The sequence below is a fragment of the Ambystoma mexicanum genome, chromosome 4q, assembly GCF_040938575.1.
Source record: "Ambystoma mexicanum isolate Mex_15411 chromosome 4q, UKY_AmexF1_1, whole genome shotgun sequence".
In the NCBI taxonomy this organism is placed as follows: domain Eukaryota; kingdom Metazoa; phylum Chordata; class Amphibia; order Caudata; family Ambystomatidae; genus Ambystoma; species Ambystoma mexicanum.
The window spans coordinates 903,784,912-903,802,608 of NC_090928.1; positions in this window are offsets into that span (position 1 = coordinate 903,784,912).

Sequence of the window (17,697 nt, forward strand, 5' to 3'; positions counted from 1 at the left end):
AACAAATAATGTAACTCTACATGTCTAAAACCGATGATGTTATTATGAATTTAGGCAATAGTGACATCTATAGGGAAAGAGCAGTATTGTAATGCATGATCTTTTCATTTACTCCTATCGTGGGGGAATCAGGCTGGGGACCCTCTGCCTAGGCCCAGTCATTTTATGACCCTCCCATGGATGAGCCTCAGCTAGCCCCTGCCTACTATTAGATCTGCACTTGAATTATAGCACTCCAAAGTTAAAATACATTATTGAAATAAAAAAAATAAAAAAAACAATTTCCTCCCATTTTTGACCAGTGCAATGGTATGATGTAACATGATGATTCCAGCAATGTTATCACTTACTCATAGTTCAAATGGATGGAACCCTTGAATTTTAAAAAGGGACTCTCCAAGCTGTGTTGGGTCCCACTGGAGAAATTAAGATTGAGAGTTGATTTAATTACCCTAACTAGTCAGATAGCTCAGTAAGTTAAGTGATTGATGCTTTGATATGCCTCTAAATTTGCTAATAGGAGCCCATGTTATTTAGAACACACCTAAAGGGCATACACTGCAGTATCAAGCTGTATGTAAACATTAAAGTTATTAATTATACCAATATACAGCAGTCAAATGAAACAGTAAATGATTTGATCAGTTTGTTTTCTTCAGAAAAACAAATGGGCAGTAAGAAATCTGTAGCAACACGGGACATACCCAACAGCTACAGTACTACAGAGTGGAATGGTGGAATGGAGCCACCTTTACAGAAATTCTTTGCGCTGAGTGGAAGTTGAGTTGATGTCCGTTCTGAACATTTCTGATTGGGTTAAACTGTAACCAATAAGAGTGGCGTACATTCAAGTCCATTCAAACGTTGAATGGTTTCCTCGCCCTTTTAGACTGCAATGCAGAGCCCTCCAGCCAATTAGGGGACTAGTCAATTTTAATGCTTTGTATTCCAGCCAATCACAATCCACGTAGACCCTATCCTGGCCGGCATAAAATAGAAATAGAATTCTGCTCCTCTGGTGGTTTGGAATTCGCTGATGCCAGACCGCCAACAGATATTCTGCTCACCTCCAATCTCGAGAAGAGTGCCCTTCTCTGGCTGTTATATACAACTAAGACAGATCGTCCTATTATAAGTAAGAAAAGTACATTACACAAAAGAATGTATGACAGTGACACACAACATTAATAAGTAGAAGAAAGATGGAGTGTTGCAATTTGCTGAGATTTTTGACCACTTTGGATGGATCTGGCTGGGTTCCCAGCTCAGTGGGCCATGGAATGTGATGGTTGTTTGCAGGGTCTTTGGGTGCAATCATTTTTTCGGTTCTGTCCGGGTTGAGTTTAAGGCTGTTGGTGCTCATCCACTGGTTTAGTTCAGTGAAGTAGTCGGTGAATTTTGTGTTTTGTTCTTCGCTGGCATTGATTTTATAGATGATTTGAGTGTCATCCATGTAATTTTGGCAGGTGAGGCAGTGTTTTTTAATTAGGTTAATAAGAGGGGGTAATATAGCTGTTGAAGAGTAGTGGAGACAGCAATTACCCTGTGGTACTGATTTGTATATGGTTGTCCCCCTACAGTATGTAATGAAAATGATGCAAAGCTGCTCAGAGACATTTCTAGTAGTTAAGAAGTGATGGTGTAAGCATTTCTGTCCATCATTTACGGGGTTTTCTCAGTGTGTCTACCGAACTTGGAAGGGTTTACCCAAACATAGGTCTCCAGCTTTCTCTGGCTCAGGACCCAAGCTGGTCCCGTCTGTTGAAGCCTAGCAAGGTCGAAACATGTCTTGTGTTCCTGTGCAAACGGAATGTTAATAGTTGGCGGTGGTGTCATAATTTCACAATTTGCTATGATTCGCAATAGTTGCTGTGAGGAGCTATACACATACACACGCATGTTTGATGTTGCATCAGTACATGTGTCAACCACAATTTCCTTTCCTGAAAATAGGCCTTTTGCATGGCATTTGTCTAATTTTGCCAAGTGGAACATTTTCACATCCAATTAACTCTGCAACTGTTTTGTTATCCAAGTTGAATATTTCCATGAGTCCCCTTTTCAATGTGGAGGTATCCATTCCTTATGCGATATAATCAGACAGACCCCCGGATCGCAATCCGTAACCGAAAGCACTTATAAAAATGAAGGCTGCCTTACAGATTTTCAGAGCTAAGGTTGTCTGTTTCCAACTTCTAAATGTCAGAATTTAAAAATAGTCCCCGGCTGGATTCACTGGGGTTTAGCAAATCATGTCAAATTTCAAAAACATGGAAAAGGGCCCAGAGCGGATCACATTGCCATTTCTGTAGAATCAGTGAAGTGCACATATTCTGTTGACATTGCTAGTAACAGAGAAGCAGCTTACACAACTGCATCACGACACATATAAATTCAGCTTTACACAACACCATTTGTTCACACTAAAGTGCAAAGCTGGTTACAAACCATGGAATGCCAAGGTTGATATTGGTGATTTAGGAAATATGAGAAAAACAATTATGTGTGACAACAAAGACGATAGACATAGAATGGGATATATATATATATATTTATTTATTCAAGGAAAAAACTTTAGCTTCATGGACGTTAAGGTGGAAACGTTAAGTTCTCACCTTAACGTCCCTGCAACAAAACATGTTCCTTAAATTTCAAGGCTTTTGTAATTACACAGTTTATTTCCGCACATTGCCGGTGGCCACGGCCTTCAGCCGTGCCCACTGTCCATTTTAGAACACTACCAGATCACTAGCCATGGCCTACGGCCGTGGCCATTGGACATGGCCAATCTATATTTTAAAACACTTGCAACCCATGACTCAAAGACGTTCATCTATCCCAAACTGATTTTGACTTGTTTTGACAGTGGTATTATTATGTATGAAAGATTGCAGGCTCAGAGAACTCAGAATGTTTTTAGTCAATGTACAGTGATATTAAATTATTTACTGAGAATCACACACTTTGGCTAAGCAGTGTGCTACAAGCTCCTTGTTTCATGGCTGGTCTCTTGGTTACTGTTGTGATACATTCCACAACCCCAACTAACCGCATTTACGCAGCACAGAAAAGGGAAGAAAATTACCAGCTTCAAGAATAACTTTTGCCCAGGTACTTTTTCCCCCATCGCGAAAAATCAAAAGCTGGCACACATGAATATACGCACAGTAAGTAAATATATATTTTAAAGTTAAATATACAAAGGTAGTTCAATTGACCTTCTCCTTAGAAGAAATTGTGCAAGAAAACATAGCATTAGACTTTAAAACAAAGTAATGAACACCAGGAAAATAACCTGGGAGAGGAAATCTTCCTATACATATGCTAGCAAAGTATTAAAAGGTGCTCACCTTTTAAACCCACCAATCTGTTTTGAAATGTTCCCTGGAAAACAAAATCCCAATACTTACCAAGTGCTTGTGGTCTTGTGGGTAAGCGTCTGTACTGGGAACATGACAACCTGAGTACAATCCTAGCAGCCACATTCTAGAGCAAGCTTGCCAACCTAAAACAAAAAAAAACAAGGATGATGCATCCACCCTCTGAAAAAAAGTTACGCTGTTCAACCACATGTGTCCTTTACTTGTGCCCTTAAAAGCAGCCACAATCGGGAACATAACTGTAACAGTGTCCAGGATTGAAAACTCTCTTGCCACATTATGGGCAAATACTCATGACTTACTTGCCCTCTCATCATTTCCTCTCCTCACTCCCATGTCTGTCTTTCAAGAATTCTCTGCTTTATAGAGATAACTTGAAATATACCATAGTCTCACTCAAATATGTAAACCCTTATAGAACTATGTTAGACAAAAAGTGTAAAATTGTGCCATTACCCACCCACCCCCATCTTGACTAGGAGACTACAAATACCAGAATGCAATTCAGCAAAAGAAAAACAAATTGTTTCTTGGTGCAAAACCTTCAAGGACTGACAGTAGCATGGTTTAAAATAAATAATGCAGATGCCATGTGTTATGCAATATTTAAAACTAGGAAAACAGATGGCATTCAGGACTGTGGACTGTTTCCCATCCATGCATGTCACCGGGACTGACCCTGCTTAGTTTGACAGTGAGTATGGATCCAGCCCCCTCAAGCCATGTTGTTCTAAGTGGTCTTGTAACGCACGCTTGTTTATTAGGCAACATGGTCTGTCAGGGCTGGCCCTTTGCTATCTTTGAAGCTTAGTAGGGTTAGGTCCGGTTACTGCATGGAGGGGAAACACTCTATAGCTGTGAAGATATAGCTGCGAAGATGTCTATTTTTTTTCTTTTTTATTATGTATCGAAGATTGCAGGCTTTGAAATTCACAAGGATTTTGTCAGTGCTCAGTGAGATTAAATTATTTGCAGAGGATCACACACTTTGGTTAAACAATGTGTTACAAGCCCCTTGTTTTATAGCTGGCCTCTTGGTGACTGTTGTGATACATCGCACAACCCCAAATAACCACATTTTAGCAGCACGGAAAAGAGAAAAAATTGCAAGCTGCAACAATAACATTTTCCCAGGTACCTTTGCCCACATAGTGAAATTCAAAACCTGGTACCCATGAATATATGCGCAGTAAGTGAAGATATAATTTAAAGTGAACTATACAAATGCAGTTCAATTGAGCTTCTCCTTAGAAGAAAGTGATCAAGACAAAATAGCATTGAACTTTAAAAAAAAAAGTAATGAACACCAGAAAAATAGCCTGAGGGAGGAACTCTTCCAATAAATATGCTGGCAAAATATAAAAGGTGCTCACCTTTTAAACCCAGCAATCTGTCGTGAAATATTCCCTGGAAAACAAAATCCCAAAACTTACCAAGTGCTTGTGGTCTTGTGGGTAAGCGTCTGCACTCGGAACATGACAACCTGAGTAAAATCCTGGTAGCCAAATTCTTGCGCAAGCTTGACAACCTAAAAAAAAAAGGATGATGTGTCCACCCTCTGAAAAAAGGTTACATTGTCCACCCACATGTGTCCTTTACTCGTGCCCTGAAAAGCAGCCACAATCAGGGGAAAATAACTGTACCAGTGTCCAGGATTGCAAACTCTCTTGCCACATTGTAGGCAAATACTCATGACTTATTTGCCCTCTCATCATTTCTCCTTCTCATCCCCATGTTTGGCTTTCAAAAATTATCTGCTTTATAGAGATAACTTTAAAAGTACATATAGCATAGTGTCACTCAAATGTATAAATCCTTATAGAACTATGTTAGGCAAAAAGTGTCCAATTGTGGCATTATCCCCCCATCTTGACTGTGAGACTACAAATACCAGAATGCAATTTGGCAAAAGTAAATAAAATGGTCTCTGAGTGCAAGACGTTCAAGGACCGTAGCATGGTTTAAAAAAAATGCAGATGCTGTGTGTTATGAGATATTTAAAACTAAGAAAACACGTCATATTCAGGACTGTGGACTATCGCCCATCTATTTAGTAACCGTGACTGACCGTGCTTAGTTTCAAAGCGACTAATGATCCAGCCCCCGTAGGCCTTGCGCTCTAAGTGGTCTTGTAAGGTAGGATAATGTATTAGGCAACATGGCCTTGGGAGGCTGACCCCTTCCTCAGTTTGAAGCTAAGCAGGGTTTGTTGCAGTTACTGCATGGCTGGGAAACCCACTGTAGCTGTAAATTGTAACACTCACCTGGTATCCACGGGGACGTCACTCAGCCTGTTCTGGCCTCTTACGACCTCAAACCCTTCCCTGGAGTCTACTCGACTGGAGACTGGCCCTGAAACACAGGATTGGTAGAGTTTAAATCCCTGTTGTCTCTGTGTGCTTGAACCCCTTCTTCCCAGGGGTCGAACCCTTCCCTTTGATCCACAGCTCACCTTGTTTTCTTGGAAAGTGTGCTCTCCATCCTGCTTTCAGCGCAGGGGCGCGTTGATTGATGCGGGCTCGTTGCTGCCTAGTTACATCACTGGCAAGAGTCCGACAGGTAAGTTTAATGAGTCTTTTGAACAGTTCTCTAACTTCGTTCCTTTCCTTCCTTAGATGATGGCCGGCGTCCAGGGATGGCAACGTGCTGCTGAGATGAGTGGCGCTGAAGGTGAGTGAGAGCGCGACGCGCGATGCAACCCTTTCATATTTGTATTGAACTGAGTTATTTTTCTGTGTCTTTTAGGTGCCGCGATGTTTTCAGCGTGGATGCTGGTTATGAAGAAGAAATGCAGTGAGTAAGCGTGGTATGCGGCGCTGTGGAATCAGAAAAAATACAATATTACAGCTGTTACACCAGGCAAAGGAAAATACACGACACGGGCTTGTAAAGATTCCCAGAATCTTTATTACAGAACTGAACAGTGTTCAACAAAGTACACAAATAGCTATTTGGCCGTCAATACATCACAGAGACCATCAGCAGGGTTCAATGTGAGCAGTGAACAGAATTTCCTAGCTGGACATTGACGCATTTATACAATTTGAAAAAATGACGTCCAGCCTCTTAGAAGTTAATAATACATTGGGCTAGGGACGCGCCAGGTTCACTTTCCTAATTTACATATCTCGTGCATGCGGTTTACTTTTGAATACATTAACTAACACACTCCATTATTCTTTAATTTAACGTTACACTCCTTACGTACCATTTTAATACAGATCAAACAAATGTTTCACATATCGTATTTGCATAGCTTTACTGTTCTTGTATACTTGTAGTTTAACATTGCTGATTCAAGTAATCCCCTGCTCCCGAGGTCAACAAAGGACAAGGTCTACATGACCCTAACATGTAGCCTGAAGGCAGGTTGGACATTAACTCTCCTACAGAGGTTGAAGATGTTAAGGCAAGAACAAGAGCACACGAGACAGCCATTTTAGATTACAGGGTGACTTTGTACAAAACCCTAAAATGGCGGTTCTAACCTAAAATGGAGGCTTGATTCAAGATGGCGGCTTACATCAATTTCTAAGGTCAAGACCTTGCCGTAGAGAGTTATTTGCGTACAATTTTAAGCACCTTGGCGTAGGCCACTATACATACAATCGTTACAATAGGAGGCATAATTTAATATCCAGTTCGACAAACCCTTCTTTTGGCCTATGCCAAGTGCTAACACTACTTCTCATCTTCTTGCAAGTAACTCCATACGTCATCGTCCATACACCCTGAATCATTGTCTGACATTTCTATTGCCATTAGATCTGACACCAGAGTTTCTTTTAACACATATTCTTTGGAAACCTTCTCTGGGGCGTATATTTTATGCCCTAGTACACTTGTTGCTTGCGCGCAACATCCCCCTAATACTGAGCATATACCAGGGAGACACTGTATACAATAGCAAAGAAACAGAAAACTTCCCAAGATAATCAGCAGGGCCGAGAACAACTTCCATCCCCATGACCGTAGGAGGTCCCAAAACCATGTACTAAGTTCCCAGTTTCCCTCAGGAACTAAGAACATGTAGATTTTGCATAGTCCTAAAGATCGTCGGAGAGGAGTCTGGTACGTAAACGCAGCAAGCGGACCCCACTAATTTACATACTCCTCCTTGCTCTGCCAGGATGACATCTAATGCCATCCGGTTCTGAAGAGCCACTAATCTTATCGCTCTCTGCTCTAACGTCATATTATAGAGTATGTCAGTTGTCCGGTTGATGGTTCTCTCCAATACTCTCGCTAGTCCCCTGATATCTTCTGAATTTGTAATTTGCCCAAAAAATGGCACAAAGGATTTCATAATATCTCCTAGAGTTTGCGCTGGAGTATCCCCTTTCACACCTCGTCGTGGACGAGTCTTCGAAATGACTACAGTACTGGCAATAAATACCCCAGGTAATAGAATCCTTAAATAACAGGTTCCTTGCCAATCCCTGAGCAACCATGGAAATGCCATATTACCGCAAACAAAATAGACAGGTTCGCCTACGTACAGAGGTCTGTTTTCACTAGTCAAATTCGCAACGTTGGTGCACTTTCCAAAATTACCCATTGACCGTGTTCCATTCCTCTGTATGCAGAAGGATACTGAATCGGGGCTATGATTACCAGAATAAGATGGAGGCGTGGCATCCTTATTGCCTATAGCAGCCATTTTGAAAGGGATTAAAGACTGAAAAGGACGAGACACTCTATCAGGGGGCCTAACAGAAGCAACGTTTGGCTTACTTCTATGTGCAAAAAACGAGCATCCCAGGGGCATCAAAACATTCTTTTCAAAACTATTTAAATTTGTACCATCAAAGTTCCCTGAGATGCTGTCATTCTATCGACCAAAAAATAGTGCTCTAAGAGAAGCGTAACAGGCAGTTGTCAAAGGTAAGGGATAAATATACCAACCTAGCCCCTTATCCCCATGTTGCAGTAGATGTGTGCAGATCCAGCAATTGGTCTTATTAAAAATTCCATGAGTGCCATTCATTATTAACAAAAGAGTGTTATTCTGATAGTTCCGTCTATGCAAAGAATCTCTAGGTGACAAAGTATGCAATTGCACGGAAGGAGTGGGAATGTCAAATACATTTTCAATAGGTAAAAAGTCCTCTAACGGATATGCTTCCTCCATATACCATAACCCAAACCCAACAGTTACTAAAAATCCAGTAATTATCACAAAAAGGCAACAATACACTTTGGGGGTCCCCTTACATGCTTGATCATTGTCTCTGCTAGTCAAATGTTTATCTAAAAGTTTGGTACGAGCGGTAGCGGGTGCAGGCATAGCCGTCTTCAACCGAAAAAACACCAATTGTTTGTTTGCTAGCGACTCCAGTCGCGCGTCTTCTTAATGTCTTTCCCACAACCCTTAGCCAACAGAATCTTCCCGTACAGTCGGGCCAAAAGGCAAGCCCTTAAATGATTTTCTCAATCGCACAGTCAGACCATGCTGTACGTTTACTTCCTTGGGCGCAAATTATATTTTGCAGTTTCTGGTGAGGACAAAGTGTCGTCACTTCCTCCTGGAAGTGGCGAAATGGGATCAGAAAAGGATTGATCCGGAAGTTCCACTGTTGGGAGTGCGGAGACAAGATGGCCGTTTTGTCTGGCCTTGCGGATTCTGAAGTGGTCTCCGATTCTCCCTTGTTGGTTGTTGCTGTTTCAGGCACGCTAGTTACAGCAGTGGGAAGGGATTCTGTATCTTCTGTATCGTATGGCACGGGCTGTGGGATCCGTTTGGTGTGCGTCGCATGGATCCAGTTCTTACGACCCACTACCCGCACAGCAGTCTGGGTGACTAGCAGGACTTGGTAGGGACCCCTCCACCGATGTGCAAGGCAAGATGACCTCTCAAAAACCTTCGTGAGGATCCAGTCCCCCGTTCGTAGACTGTGACCAAGACCCTCGTAGCGCACAGGTAATGCCTCTCTCACCTGGTGATAAATTGAAAACAGATTTTTAGTCAACTGGTTACAGTAATCTGAAAGAAGCACATTTTCTATGTCCCATAATGAGTGACTTTTTGGCATATCCCAAATATTAGCAGGTCTCCCCATTACCACCTCAAAGGGAGAGAGCCCAGTCTTAGTTTGAGGGGCTGTTCTCATCGACAGTAACACGATCGGTAAGGCGTCCGGCCATTTTAGCTTGGTGCCAGCACACGTCTTAGCGAGTTTGTTCTTTATAATGCTGTTGTGCCTTTCCACTAATCCGGCACTTTGGGCATGTCTAGCTGAATGGAACCGCTTGTCAATCTGTAATCCTTTGCAAATTTGTAGGATTACAGTGGCAATAAAGTGTGGCCCATTATCTGACCAGATGACTCTTGGCAGCCCGAACCTAGGAAAAAACTCTTTCAACAGAGTTGCTGCCGTGGTTATGGCCGTTGCATCTCTAACCGGGAAGGCCTCAACCCACTTACTAAAGGCACAAATAACAACCAATACATATTTAAGATTGTTACAATGTTCCATTTCAATAAAATCAATGTGAATAACCTCAAATGGGACAGAAGGTGGAGCGAAACTTCCTCTAGGAGTCGAGGTACCTTTTCCTACATTGTGCTGCAAGCAAACCATGCAGTTTTGGACAAAACGCTCCGCAGTTTTGAAAATCTTATCATTGGCCCATACACTTTGTCAATTTTCGCGCACAAATATGTGTCGGACCATGAGCCATAATAACCATCATTGTAATGTAGGCGTCAGGGAGTAACCATTTCCCTTCAATATTGTCTACCCAACACCCATCGTCATCCAATCTCCCTGCACCATCGATCCATCTCTTAGTTTCCTCTATGGTAGCATCTGCTTGAATATCTTTTACAGCATCGATACTTTCACCCAAAGTGTAAACGTTTACAATTTCTTTTACAGCATACATTTCTGAACTGAAATCAGTGGCAGTTTGTTTAGCTATCTGATCAGCGAAAGCACTCCCTTTTCCTACATCATCTGTAACCTTTTGATGTGCTGACAATTTTATGATAGCTAACTGAACAGCGAGTGCGAGTGCTGAAAGTAATGGCACTATTAAAGTGCCGTGCCGGATTTTTGTTCCGTGCGAGGTCAAGAAACCTCGTTCTTTCTAAAGTCTACCGAAATTGTGGGCCACCCCAAAAGCATACTGACTATCAGTATATATATTCACTGTAAGCCCTTCAGAAAGTTCACAAGCTCGAGTTAACGCTATAATTTCTGCAGCCTGCGCAGAGTTATGCATAATTCCTTTAGTTTCCACAACTGTGCTTAAAGTAGTAACACCATAAGCAGCCCTGGATGTGCCGTCTGGAAGTTTAAAACAAGAGCCGTCACAAAATAGCTCTCCTTTTGGGCTATTCAAGGGCGTGTCTTTCAGATCGATTCTGCCTTTAGTCTCTTGTTCTGTCATGTAAAGGCAATCGTGTGACGTATCGTCACCATCAACAGTATTTTGTGAGACAGGTAAAAGCTCAGCCGGATTTAATACACAACACCTCTGAATTTGAATGTGGGGGGGAAACAAGATTAGTTCATATCTTGTCAATCGTGCAGAAGTGAGGTGTTGCGTTTGAGTTCTATTCAATAAAATATCTACGGAGTGAGGTACCATTAGGGTTAACGCATGACCCAGGACCATTCCCTCACTCTGTTTTACAGACACAGCAGCAGCAACAGCGCGCAAACATCTTGGCAAAGCGCATGCTACAGGATCAGGGCGGAGGAATAGTAACCGCACGGCCTATTCTTCCCTCCATGCTCCTGCGTTAATACAGCCAAAGCACATCCATCACGCTCATGCACAAACAATACAAAGGCCTTGTCATAATTCAGAGTTCTTAAAACCGGCGCTGAACACAGCGCGGATTTGAGCAAGTCAAATGCTGTCTGGTGTTCCAAGGTCCATGGCAATGGCAAAGAAATGCCCTTCTTTGTCAAAGCCAGCATTGGTTTAATCGTTAACGAAAAGTTAGGGATCCACAATCTACAATAAGAAGCCATACCTATCAAGGCTCTAACTTCCTTCTGCGTATTTGGGACAGACATGCCAGAAATAGTCTTTATTCGTTCAGGTGTCAACCGTCTTCCTTCCTTTGACAGGAGGTAGCCTAAATAGGCGACCTCCTGACAACAATATTGGAATTTTTTAAGTGAAGCTTTGTGGCCATGTTTTGCTAGATGACAAAGCAACAACACAGTGCCTTCTTTACAGGCGCTCTCAGAATCAGCAGCCAAGAGGAGGTAATCTGCATACTGCAGTAATGTGCAAGTAGTAGGCAACTCGAGAGTATCGAGCTGCTCCTTCAATGCCCTACTATAAATACTTGGACTCTCAGTGTACCCTTGTGGTGCACAAGTGAATGTAAACGAGCGTCCACCTAGGGTAAACACAAACAAATACCTGCTATCCTTGTGTATGGGAATACTGAAAAACGCGTTTTTAAGATCAACAACGCTAAAATGAGTGGCAGAAGCCGGAATCATGGTTAGTATCATTGTAACATCAGGTACAATAGGAAATTGAGGAGCCACAATTTTGTTAATAGCGCGTAAATCAATTATAAAATGAAAGGGAATCGCATTATCACCTTTTTTGTATACTAGCAAAATGGGGCTGTTACATATGCTACCCGTAATCTCCTCAATTACCCCACGATGTACAAAATCAGAAACTATACATTTCAAAGCCTGTTCGCCTTCAACTGAGATCTTATATTGCGGGATGCCAGGCAATTTTACTCCATGTTTCAAAATAATTTTAACAGGTTCAATTTCAAGAATGCCCATATCATTATCATCAATTGCCCATAAGCATTCTGGAACATTACTAAATTCTGGCGGTAAAGGTCGAGTCAAAAACTGAGAGGCGAGTGATTGCTGAGGTGAAATTGTTAACCGAACTCCGTCCGGGGAACAATGTATTACTGCATGCAATGCCTTCAACAAATATACCCCCAGCAAGTTCTCTCCACAGTTTGTGGTAAGTAGAAATGGACACTGTTCCGTGAAGGGACCCAGTGTTATCGGTACCGGCAAAGAGACCGGACAAACTACAGGTGTGCCTGAAAATCCTACGGAAAGGTTGGACTGCCCTGACAGGGGGAATATTTGGAACCCGTGAATGATCAATGGAACATTTCTGTGCTCCCGTATCTACAAAAAATAGATGCTTCCTAGTCCCACCGCCATCTCAACGTAGGGGCCTTTCTGATGAACGGGAATAGACGTAGGTTCCAAATCCTGCTCCAGGCAATCCTAGCGAAACAGAATATTATCAAAAGGAAGCTCTTCAGAGAGGTACGCGGCAGAAGCGTGATCAAAAATGTTTCTATTATCCACATTCGAAACTTGTTTATCTTGTGAAGGAGGTTGCTGTGATTCTGGTGCAAACTGACCTCTGCCAGGGCCCCCTGCACCTGGGCGACCTCTGGATCGTCTACCCATGTTTCCAAATGACCTTTGCTGAAAGACATTAAGGTCGGACATTGTGCGCGCCAGTGGCCTTCCTGCCGGCAATAGGCACACTGGTTAATGGTTACCGGAGCCAAGGGCGCACTTCCCTGTAGAATGTACTGACCTCTAAATTGATTACCCCCTCTATGGCTTCTAACCATCTGCTGTAATAAAACTTTAGTTTTCAGGTCACCCTTTTTTTTCTCAAGTTTTTCCTTTTCAGTATTTACACGATTTTCATAGTATTGAGCCATATGCAGTACTTCTGATTGAGACTTTGCCTGCCAAGCGCTTTCAGAAGACATAATCTGTAACTGGATGTCAGGCAGCAATCCGCATACAAATTTGTCGACAAACAGCCTTTTCCCAAACTCTGTGCCTAAGTATAGTCCACTGAAATCTGAGAATACCTGCTGAGAATATCTGATAAGAAATCGGTAGCACCCTCAGACTTTTCTTGGACACAGGCCGTAAGCTTGTCCCAAATGATTCTTTTTTCAGGAACCATAGTTTTCATTTTTACAATCATTCTATCAGGCAAGGTTAATATCACTTGAGGTGGTCGTTCGCCAGCTGGTCTGTCTCTATTTAGCCTAACCATGTTATCCCATGTATCTCCTAACCCAGGTATGTCATCTATAGTCCTAATCTGTTTCCACAAATCAACTGGCAGGAGTACGGGAAATAATAGGTCAATATCACTTAAGGTGAATACCGATGACTTTAAGACTGACTCTATTTCTTTATAGAATCCGGTCGGATTCTTTCTTATATCGGGAATAGATTGCTTTATGGTGTTCACTTCCTGTCTTGAAAACGGGACGTGAACAAACGGTGATACATAATGTGCGGGAATGTTCACAGCGACTATACCCTGTGCAGCATTGGCCGCAACCTCAACCTTTGGGACAAATGTCGGAGGGACCTCTCTCATAGGCAACTGAGAAGTAGGCAGCTCCGAACGCTTACTAAGCAACAGAGCCAAATCAAGCGCTAAAGCAGTCGAAGGAGTATCAATCAAAAAGGCTCTCTTATAAACTCTCAACAATTCAGCGGGACAACAAATCTTTCTTCTTACACACTCATTCTGCAGGTGCTCTACCATCACCTGTATCACTTTCTTTTGCATTTCTAACGTACACTGACTATATGTGTCACATACTTCATCTGGAGTTATCGACATATCTGAAATCCATCTTATCGCATCCTTTATACAAATTTGCGCTTCCTCTCCTTTTAATTCTCAGCGAGGAGAAAACCGCTTCTGTAAGTACATAATACCTAAACTACCACCATCTGCTTCCTCATTCTGTAACTCTTCCAACTCCTTCCTATACTGAAAAATCCTCTCAACATGCTCATATACCTTCTCCGCAGTATCTCTGGACAACGCTAAGGCTTTCAAATCCCGTAACCCTTGTGGGAAATCTACATCATTTAGTCTATTCCACATTATACTCAAATGAGTCCCTAATCCTTGAATAAAAACATTTTTCTCAGGAATACTTTTTAAATTTTCGAGTGTGGAAAAAAATCGGCTTGTTCACCCTTCTCCATACAATGTTTAGCCCAAGCAATCAGTTCACTCTTTTTGTCTGGGGACACAGTATTACGAGGCACAACCCTTGGTCTTGTTCCCTGGTCTACTACAAGCGATGCAGAATCACTTGGAGGAAGAAGAGTAGGCACATGCTGCATATCAACAGGTGAAAGCAAGGGGGCAGGCAAAGGAGCGACAGCTGGAAAAACAACAGGAAGAACAGCAGGGAGGACCGGAGGAACTATAGGAGGGGGAACAACAACGGGAAGGGGCAAAGCGCCTGGAGGAGGGACGTATGGAGGTGGCGCGGAGGCATCGGGCCTTCGTTCATGCAAAAGTTTATTAATCAATTCATCTGACGTATGAAAATCTTTTGAAGGGTAGATTTTCTGAATGCCTAATTGAAACGCCCAGTCCGTGTTCCTAACTGACTCCAATTGTTTATTTTGATCATATAACCGTGCCTTCTCGACACTTGTCATATGTCTACGCATATGTTTCTCTCTACTCTTTTGTTGCTGCAAAGCTTCTATTTTCCAACTGTGCAATGCGTCAAATGCTTCAGGTCTAGCCTTTTTCTTTACTAATACAGACTCTAAATATTCTAGATGAGGGATTTCAAAACTACCATTGGTTGGCCACCGAAGATTATAATTATGTCTGGTCTGTCTGTGCCAAATGTCATTAAATGCTATACTACCAAATCCTTTCTTACAATACATAATACATGCCGGCGACCCTTCCTGTGGTGCGGGGCGGCTATCTTCCAAAGATTGTCTGTTGCTGCGGAATAATGCCCTAAAGCAGGCAGACAATTTCCCAGGCATATCAAAGTTTTGGTGTTACCTGGTTAAATAATTGTGCTCGCGAGTACAATTCTCCAAATTCAAATTGTCAGGGTTAAATTAAGAATCGGGACACGATTCACCTGACCAAAGGACTGGGAGGCCCGATGGGGTTACTAAGGACAATGCTAAGGACCCACGTGTCTGGTGATTTTCGGCAAATTTACCCACCTCAAAGATATGGACCCTCGTCAAGACGTCGTCTCGGGCTACAGCTCACCGTCCAGGGATCAGATTGTGCAGTTTCGTCGAGGAATTCTCTTCTCGTCTAGAGTGGCCGTTTCTGTTGGCATTGTCCGATCCCGGTCCGATAGCCGAGCCAACCTTCAACGAGACGAAGTCAATCTTGAGGGTCCCTATTCGGGCGCCATCTGTGGAATCAGAAAAAATACAATATTACGGCTGTTACACCAGGCAAAGGAAAATACACCGACACGGGCTTGTAAAGATTCCCAGAATCTTTATTACAGAACTGAACAGTATTCAACAAAGTACACAAATAGCTATTTGGCCGTCAATACATCACAGAGACCACCGGCAGGGTTCAATGTGAGCAGTGAACAGAATTTCCTAGCTGAGCATCGACGCATTTATACAATTTGAAAAAATGATGTCCAGCCTCTTACAAGTTAATAATACATTGGGCTAGAGTCGCGCCAGGTTCACTTTCCTAATTTACATATCTCGTGCATGCGGTTTACTTTTGAATACATTTACTAACACACTCCATTATTCTTTAATTTAACGTTACACTCTTTACGTATTATTTTAATACAGATCAAACAAATGGTTCACATGTCGGATTTGGATAGCTTTACTGTTCTTGTATACTTGTAGTTTAACATTGCTGATTCAATTAATCCTGTGCTCCCGAGGTCAACAAAGGACAAGGTCTACATGACCCTAACATGTAGCCTGAAGGCAGGTTGGACATTAACTCTCCTACAGAGGTTGAAGAGGTTAAGGCAAGAACAAGAGCACACGAGACGGCCATTTTAGATTACAGGGTGACTTTGTACAAAACCCTAAAATGGCGGTTCTAACCTAAAATGGAGGCTTGATTCAAGATAGCAGCTTACATCAATTTCTAAGGTAAAGTCCTTGCCGTAGAGAGTTATTTACGTACAATTTTAAGCTTACATCAATTTCTAAGGTCAAGACCTTGCCGTAGAGAGTTATTCACGTACAATTTTAAGCAACTTGGCGTAGGCCAATATACATACAATCGTTACAATAGGAGCTTACATCAATTTCTAAGGTCAAGACCTTGCCGTAGAGAGTTATTCATGTAGAATTTTAAGCAACTTGGCGTAGGCCAATATACATACAATCGTTACAATAGGAGGCATAATTTAATATCCAGTTCGACAGCGCCTCTAGATGTTTCCACGCTAACCTGGAGTGTATTTTCCCTCTTGCAGATGGATGAGAAGTTCCGGAGACAGAGTTCCCCCAGAGCGGCTGGGATTTAGGTAAGCGTTTCACGCTCGTACAGTCTTTAAAAATAAGCGAAGATTTGCTGAATGCTTACTAATGCCTTTTTTCTGTTCTTTTCCTTTTTCCTTAGGAAGCGGTGTGCCGGGATGGGAATTACACTGCCGAAGATGCCCGCAGAACAGAAGAAGCGATAAATGATGGGCAGAAGCGCCACAAGGTAAGGCTGTTCTTGTTCTAGCAGGAGCTGAGCGCAGAAGAAATATGCAGGCCTACTGGAGACCGATCCGAACACGGTGAGTGTCACGCTGCAGGTGCAGAAAACACAAAGCATGTTTCTTAGCTTGGACGTGGCTTAAATAGTCTCTGGGTATCCCAGGTGTCTCTGGGCTGAACCACACCCAAAAGACTAGATTGCACATGCAGTTCTGGGAAGCGAAATATGTGGGGGCATCCATCTTGTCCCCATTAATGCACTACAAGTCCAATCCCCATTGTTATCCTATGGGAGTGAGTGAGTCTGGTGCCATAAGCGCCAAGTCTGACACCAAGTGGGTCTTTGGAGGGATGGAGAGGCCCTTGAGGGCCATGTAGGTGATCGTGGCCTGGCTCCAGCCTGACATCTAACTGTTGTTTTTATTATTGACTGGGAGACTACAAATTCCAGAATGGAAATCAACAAAAGGCAAAGAAATGGTCTCTTAGTGCAAATCTCTCAAGGTCCAACAGTAGCATGGCTTAAAACACATTTTAATTTGGATGCCCATTCGGTTGCCCATTCATGCAGTAACCAGGACTGACCCTACTTAGCTTCAAAGCAAGGTAAGGGCCGGACGTTTCTCTAAGTGGTTTGTAACTTTGGCTTATTTATCAGGCATCCTGTCATGGGAGGGGGTCTGGCCCCTTCCTCACTTTGAAGCTAAGCCAGGTCTGTCCTTGTTATTGCATGGATAGGAGACCTGGATGGCTATCGCGTCACTGGTCTTTGGCCATGGCGAGCGATTTTTTTCACCTCTGTCACTATAGCTGTAACATTATCTTTCGGCTATCTGTAGCTCTTTATA